At 36.6% G+C, this 8,324-nt stretch overlaps 1 pseudogene; it reads right to left on the bottom strand.

The window, feature by feature from the left end:
- Positions 1 to 1,292: 1,292 nt before the first annotated feature.
- LOC123391801 lies at positions 1,293 to 2,141 on the bottom strand (annotated as a pseudogene).
- Between the last annotated feature and the right edge of the window lie 6,183 nt (positions 2,142 to 8,324).

Raw genomic sequence — 8,324 nt, 5'->3', positions numbered from 1 at the left:
CTATCAGTATCTCAGTAAAAAAATTAACAAAAATAAATAAATAGGAGGTCATTAGTGAAATTCAAAAGAGTGATCCCAGTGTTGTTAAGGGGACATAAATGCAATGGGTTTAGTTGTGAGTTGTCATGAATAAAATGAAGGAGTTAATATAGCCTGTACTTTAGAAATTAAGGGGGGGGAAAGGAGATTGGGTAAAATTTTTACGTTACTGATTCAAAGAAATTTTTTTTTTTTTTTAGGTGGTGGGGAAGGGGCAGAGAGAGAGAATCTTAAGCAGGCTTTGTGCCCAGAGCAGGGCCTTGCATGGAGGCCCCACAAGGAACTCCATCTCACAAATGCTGAGATCACGACCTGAGTCGAAGAGGTGATGCTTAACCAACTGAGCCATCCAGGTGCCCCTTCAAAGAAAGGATTTTTAAGAGTTAGAATGTACAAAACAAAATAAGGCTAAATTATAAATTTTGTAGTTTTTTCCCCCAGCCCCACCTTTCCAGAGTGAAGGGATTCTGGCTTGTCTTTTAATGTCCTAATTTCTCTCAGTTCCATAGAATCTCCATAATGAGGAAGTAAAGAAATTGTAAAAAAATTTAAAAGGCTAAAATAATATATTAAATAATAATGTGAGCCACAATGAGAACTGAAAGATTTTTAAGAGTGTTTTTCAGACCTTAGAATTATGTGTTAGTGACTGGAGACAGCTATTTTTTGAGGCATTCAGAGTGAAATCAATGGGAAAAGAGACCCTTTGAGAAGAACTTATATGTCTAATGAAGATGCTTCTTCTTTGCAATTTCATAAAGAATATTCAATACAAAATTTAAAAATTAGCAATTGCTTTGAATACTAAATTAATTATTCTATAATACCACATCCTACTAAGAGTAGGGAACGAGGTGGCTCTGCTATATAGTTTTTACGTAAATGTGCATACTGTATTCAGGCATGTAGTTTTTTTTTTTTTAAAGACACATTTATTCAATGTCATGATCAGACTATTAAATTGAGCAATCAACAGCATGGATACAAAAAAAAAAACCTACATTAAAACATTTTGTTGGAATGCTTTACATTTTCCACAGAACAGAAACTAAAATAACCTGTTATACAATTAGTCACAAATACAGCCCTTGAGTTTTTTTGCCCGTACACATGAGTATTGTCTAAAACATGTCTTCTTTGTAGCAGCTAGGTACTGCCACCACTGTGCTTGGCTGAGTTCACAAATCTGTTGTAACCTTTCCTGTCACTTCTTTGGCTCTTCTCTCCTGCTAAGCTTTGTTTCGTGGCAGTAATTAAAACCTTCTTCCACTGCCGTAGCTACCACTGCTGCTGGAACCACCATAGCCACCTTGGGTTTGTGGTTTGGCAAAGTATTGGCCTCCACCACCATTGTGGGCCAGAGTTTCTGCCTCCAAAAGTTCCTCCTTTCATGGGTCCCAAATTTGAGGATTGATTGCCAAAATCATTATAACGTCCGTCACCTCCAAAGTTGCTTCCATCATTACCAAATCCATTATAGCCACCCCCACTGCTACCATATCCACCACCACCTCAACTACTGCCAAAGCCACCTCGACCACTGAAGTTCCCTCCGCCACCAAAATTGTCATTCTCACCAAAACCACCTCCATGACAACCACCAAGGTTTCCAGAACCACTTCAGCCTCTTTGGCTGGAGGAAGCACTAACCATCTCTTGCTTAGATAGGGCTTTCCTTATTTTGCAGTGTGGCCATTCACAGTATTGTATTTTTGAATGACAATCTTTTTTTTTTTTTTTTTTTTTTTTTTTTTTTAACAATCTTGTCTACACAATCATGGTCATCAAATGTTCCAAAAGCAAAACCCCTCTTTTTTTGCCACTGCCTCGGTCAGTCATGATCTCAGTCATTTCACTTTTCCCATACTGTTTAAAATAATCTCTTAGATGATGTTCTTCAGGGTCTTCTTTAATGCCACCAATAAAGACCTTTTTCACAGGTAAGTGGGCACCAGGTCTTTGAGAATCTTCTCTTGAGACAGCCCTCTTTGGTTCCAAAACTCTTCCATCCACCTTGTATGGTCTTGCTTTCATGGCTTCATCCACCTCCTCCACAGTGGTATATGTGACAAACACAAGTGGTTGGTGTTCGGATCTCTCATTACCACACAGTCCGTAAGTGTTCCCCATGGCTCAGAATGGCTCCTCAGGCTCTCATAGGTTGTTTCAAAGCTCAGACCTCTGATGAAAAGCTTCCACAGCTTGAAGTTCAGGCTCTTTGGGAGACTCTGACTTAGAGATGATGGTGGTGGGAGGGGAGATTTTAACAGTGCTTACTCAGCGGTGTCTTGGGCAGAAAAGACTCAGGCATGCAGTTCTGTATGGCTTTAAGTATACACACATGATTTAGTAGGGGGAGTTAAAAATGCAAGAAGAAAGTTAAACTAATGAGATAGGCAGGGATTATGAAATCAGAAAAAAGAGGCTAAGCCTACAGGAAGGAGGGCAGCTCCATCCTTTGAGATGTGAGAGGGAAGCTAGAAAAAAGTTCTGAGCTAGAGAGAAAAGAAGCTGAAGATTTTCGTGTAGAGAAATGAATGAAATATGCTCTTAAAAAAATGAGGGATTTGGAGGCTTTAGTAAGTGCAAAAGATTTGGAATAAGCATAATGAATAATGTTGACAAGGAATAAAAGTCTGTCTAGAACCATGGCCAAGCAGCCATTGAGACCTGATGGGGGAAGGAAAAGATTCATTTCTAGAGAGTCTGAAACAGATTGCCTTATGAATCTCTCTCACATCTATCATTATGCAGAATTAGAAGTAGGAGAATATTATAGTGTAAACTTTACAGTGAACTGTAAGCAAGACAATATTGATAGTAGTTGGCAACCTGCCACTTATTACTCTAAGTTTCTTTAACTTAACATACAAATTCCCACATTTTTTTCTCTCTGGAGTTCTGAAAATGGGTATAATGATAGGACAAATGCAGTAAAAAAAAAAAAAAATCAAGCTTGTGAAATAAGAAGGGAGTAGGAGGATCTGATCCCTGAACTTGGAATTTTAGGCTTACAGCTGGATCTCCAGAGGCATTAAGAAGGAAAAAAAAAAGATAGGTCAAAAAAAATGGTGTATAGGCAAACAGATCAAGGTACAAACAGCTTTATCGTGGCATTGCATTGACATAGTCTAAACATAAGTCATTCAAACTGGAAATTCCTGGGAAACAGAATTTTCTAATCCCTTAGTTTTCCAAAGGTATACAGTTGACCAGAGGTATTGGATACTATCTGTCTGTTGAATTTTATAATGCTGGGAAGTTGAGATTTAATGGATTACTACACAAAGCAGCAGGAGCAAAAATCTCCTTGTGGGGTGACTGTGTCTTTATACTCATCTTTTAAGTAACTTTCAGAGTCTAGCAGAATATATCAGGGACTCAGTAACCTCAGTAAATAATGATTACATTGAATTGAACTCTGTCATTTCCTTATGTTTTGTATGCTTTAAAGTTCAGAGTTTTACCATTTTACTTACATTTTTCTCTATCTTCACCTTATTTTTCAGTTTCAAATGCTCTTTAATCAGATTATCATGTGTCTTCTACTAAACACATCTATCTCAGACTTTAAAGAGCCTTCTAATCTTGCTCAGAAGCCCTTCATTCTGGTATCAGGTGATGAGCCATAACTCTAATATTATATTCTTACAAAAAATTTACTTCAGATATTATAGCAAGTGCCAGTTTTTTGGGAGATTGTGGAAAAGTGGTAATACTGGTACTACTAATATTGGTAGTAACAATTTTGAGCCTATTCTATATGATGGCAATTTTTGGTGTTTTAGCCATGCTTGAGGAAAGTCATTTTATAAATGCACCCGAGGAATTATTGATATGTACACAAACTCCTTAACAATTCAGGTTGTTTCTTTTACTTCCTGTCTTTACTATTTGCCAAATTATGGTAAAGGATAGACAACCATATTCTCATTTTTAAAAATAGATTTTTAATTTTAGAATGATTTTTGATTTACAGAAAAGCTGTGAAGATAATATAGAATGTTCCCATCTATCCCACATCATTTCCTTTCCTGTTAACATCCTATGTTAATATAGGATATATCTACTGAATCAATATTGCTGCATTAGTTTGTACATTATTCAGATTTCTTTAACTATTACCTAATATTCCTTTTCTGGGGTCCCATGCAAGATGCCATATTATATTTAGTCAGCATATCTCTTTAGACTGCTCTAAACTGTGACAGTTTCTCAGTCTTTATTCTTTGTGACCTTGACAAGTGTTGAGGTGATACTTGGCAAATATTTTGTAGCTCATAGAATGTCTTTTGAGTTTTGTTGATTTTTTTCAGATTATACTGGGGTTATGGTTTTTTGGAAAGAATATCAAAAAGGGAAAGTGCCATTCTCACCACATCATATCAAGAGTACATGCTGTCAACATGATTTATCACTGTTCATGTGGGCTTTGATCACTTGGCTAAGGTAGTTTTTGTCAGGCTTCTCATTTCTACTCTTCCCCCACCCCCACCCCCCCAAACACACTGTGCATTTCAGAATAAAGTCACCATATGTAGTTTGCGGTTAAGGAGTTAAGGTTATACTCTACCTCCTTTGGGGGAGTAAATACACCTGCCTACCTTCCTTCCTTTAATCATTTACTTATATTAGTGTGAACTCATGAAATTTATTTTATACTTTGGTTTGTAATCCCATACTACATTATGTAGTTCATTGCTCAAATGATTCCAGCTTTGGCCATTTGGTAATTCTTTTAGTTGACTCCTGTGTCCATCACACCCCCCGTATTTTTCTGGCATGTTTTTCATGTCCATTTTTTGAAGAGAGAGGGCACTTAATCTGGTCTTTCAATTCTTAAATCCCTATTCAGGGGACAAATTTAGACTTTCTGTGTTTTTCTGTGTCCATAAACATAATGCGCAAAGTAGCACTTAAGCTGAATATTTACCCTTGTTTGGTGCCTACTATAAGCATTTGAATGCTGCATTATGTTATTTTTTCATTTAGACCTCACAGTGTGTGTATTTTGTAAGCATATAAATACTTAATGCTTGAACCTGCAAGTCTTTGCCTGCTATATTAAAAAGGTGTGAATCTAATAGAAAGTGAACCTTAATTACATTACCTTACATAGCAAAGAAATTTGGCATTGTCTAGTACTTGGTTAAACTCCTTTCATAATAGTCTTTATAATGCATCATTTAGAAAAGAATTTTAAACTCCGCATAATTTGAGTATAAACTATTTTATTATAATAGATCTGCCCTTTGATACCACAGAATCTTATTCCAGACTATATAAACTGTAATCTGTTTATAATATTTTGCCATCAGAAGTCAAGTTATTTTTGTATCCATTTTTAATGTATCAGTTAAGTTCTAGTTTTTAGGTTTCTGATGTGTTTTCAATTAAGTCTCAGAAGACAGTATGTGTTTTATTTGTTAATCTAAGCATAATTTAACAGTTGAGCAAGTATTCATTATTAAAATAATCACAGTGTTGAAATACAAAATATTCTGAGTACCCTTTCCTGATCACAGAGTTGTTTTTGGTTATAGTATTTTGACATTGAGGAGTTTTGTGTATATGAAAATTTGAAGTAAACAGAACATAAGAACCCTTTGTTGTGAAGCATTTTCTGGAATAATGTCTATTAGATTAATTAATTCTTTACCAATATCCTCTGTAGTGCATTTAAAATCTATCTATGAAAGACCCACAGCAAATATCATCCTCAATGGGAAAAAGCTTGCAGCCCTCCCGTTGAGATCAGGAACACAACAAGGATGCCCACTCTTACCACTCTTGTTCAACATAGTATTAGAAGTCCTAGCAACAGCAATCAGACAACAAAGAGAAATAAAAGGTATCCAAATCGATAATGAAGAAGTCAAACTTTCTCTCTTTGTAGATGACATGATTCTTTATATGGAAAACCCAAAAGACTCCACCCCCAAACTACTAGAACTCATACAATAATTCAGCAACGTGGCAGGATACAAAGTCAATGTACAGAAATCAGTGGCTTTCTTATACACTAACAATGAAAATATAAAAAGGGAAATTAGAGAATTGATTCCATTTACTATAGCACCAAGAACCATAAGATACCTGGGAATAAACCTAACCAAAGAGGTAAAGGAACTGTACTTGAGGAAATACAGAACACTCATGAAAGAAATTGAAGAACACACAAAAAGATGGAAGACCATGCATGCTCTTGGATCGGAAGAATAAACATTGTTAAAATACCCAACTTTTGTAGCAACATTGGATCAGTAGAAGATGCTCTACTGCCTAGAGCAATCTATACATTTAATGCTATTCTGATCAAAATTCCACCGGTATTCTTCAAAGAGCTGAAGCAAATAATCCAAAAATTTGTATGGAATAAGAAGAGGCCTCGAATCGCTAAGGAAATGTTGAAAAACAAAAATAAAACTAGGGGTATCACGTTACCTGATTTCAAGCTTTACTACAAAGCTGTGATGACCAAGACAGCATGGTACTGGCATAAAAACAGACACATAGACCAGTGGAACAGAGTAGAGAGCCCAGATATGGACCCTCAACTCTATGGGCAAATAATCTTCGACAAAACGGGAAAAAATATACAGTGGAAAAAAGACAGACTCGTCAATAAATGGTGCTGGGAAAACAGGGCAGCTATATGTAGAAGAATGAAACTGGACCATTATCTTACACCGTACACAAAGATAAACTGGAAATGGATAAAAGTCCTCCATGTGAGATAGGAATCCATCAGAATCCTAGAGGAGAACATAGGCAGTGATCTCTTCAATATCAGCCACAGCAACTTCTTTCAAGATATGTCTCCAAAGGCAAAGGAAACAAAAGCGAAATGAACTTATGGGACCTCATCAAAATCAAAAGCTTCTGCACAGCAAAGGAAACAGTCAACAAAACAAAGAGACAGCCCACGGAATGGGAGAAGATATTTGCAAATGACAGTACAGACAAAAGGTTGATATCTGGGATCTATAAAGAACTCCTTAAACTCAACACACACAAAACAGACAATCATATAAAACATGGGCAGAAGATATGAAAAGAGACTTCTCCAATGAAAACATACAAATGGCTATCAGACACATGAAAAAATGTTCATCATGACTAGCCCTTAGGGAGATTCAAATTAAAACCACATTGAGATACCGCCTTATACCAGTTAGAATGGCCAAAATTAGCAAGACAGGAAACAACATGTGTTGGAGAGGATGTGGAGAAAGGGGAACCCTCTTCCACTGTTGGTGGGAATGCAAGTTGGTGCAGCCTCTTTGGAGAACAGTGTGGACATTCCTCAAGAAATTAAAAATAGAACTTCCCTATGACCCTGCAATTGCACTACTGGGTATTTACCCCAAAGATACAGATGTAGTGAAAAGAATGGCCATCTGTACCTCAATGTTTATAGAAGCAAAGGCCACGGTCACCAAACTGTGGAAAGAACCAAGATGCCCTTCAATGGACGAATGGATAAGGAAGATGTGGTCCATATACACTATGGAGTATTGTGCCTCCATCAGAAAGGACGAATACTCAACTTTTGTAGCAACATGGATGGAACTGGAAGAGATTATGCTGAGAGAGAGCATAGAGAGAGCAAGCAGAGAGAGCATAAAGAGAGCAAGCAGAGAGAGTCAATTATCATATGATTTCACTTATTTGTGGAGCATAACAAATAGCATGGAGGACATGGGGAGATAGAGAGGAGAAGGGAGTTGGGGGAAATTGGAAGGGGAGGTGAACCATGAGAGACTATGGACTCTGAAAAACAATCTGAGGGTTTTGAAGGGGCAGGGGGTGGGAGGTCAGGATACCAAGTGGTGGGTATTATAGAGGGCACGGATTGCATGGAGCACTGCGGGTGGTACAAAAACAATGAATACTGTTATGCTGATAATTTAAAAAAAAATCTTTGCAAGGTCAAATAGTGGTGGGATGTGGGGGCAAAACATCCCAATTCTTGTTATTCATTCAACAACTATTTAATTAATTCTATATAACAGACACATTTATGTTTGCATGGGAGACAGCAATGATCAAAACAAGAAGAATGTCTATCCTATGATGTTTACATGTCCTTTGTACATGTTCTGTCCAACAGAAAAATAATACAAAACGCTAATATGAGACATATATGTGATTTTGTATTTTCTGGTAGCCATGGTAAGAAAAAGTGAAATTCATTTTAATAGAAATTTTATTTAATGCAATATATTCAAAATACTATCTCAGCATATAATAAAATAGAGATTATTAAAGAGAAATTTCATTTT

This window comes from Mustela putorius, unplaced genomic scaffold (assembly GCF_011764305.1).
Source record: "Mustela putorius furo isolate JIRA1106 unplaced genomic scaffold, ASM1176430v1.1 tig00000281_pilon_pilon_pilon, whole genome shotgun sequence".
Taxonomy (NCBI): domain Eukaryota; kingdom Metazoa; phylum Chordata; class Mammalia; order Carnivora; family Mustelidae; genus Mustela; species Mustela putorius.
Note: the sequence above shows the minus strand (reverse complement) of the source record. Positions and strands in the feature narration are given on the sequence as shown.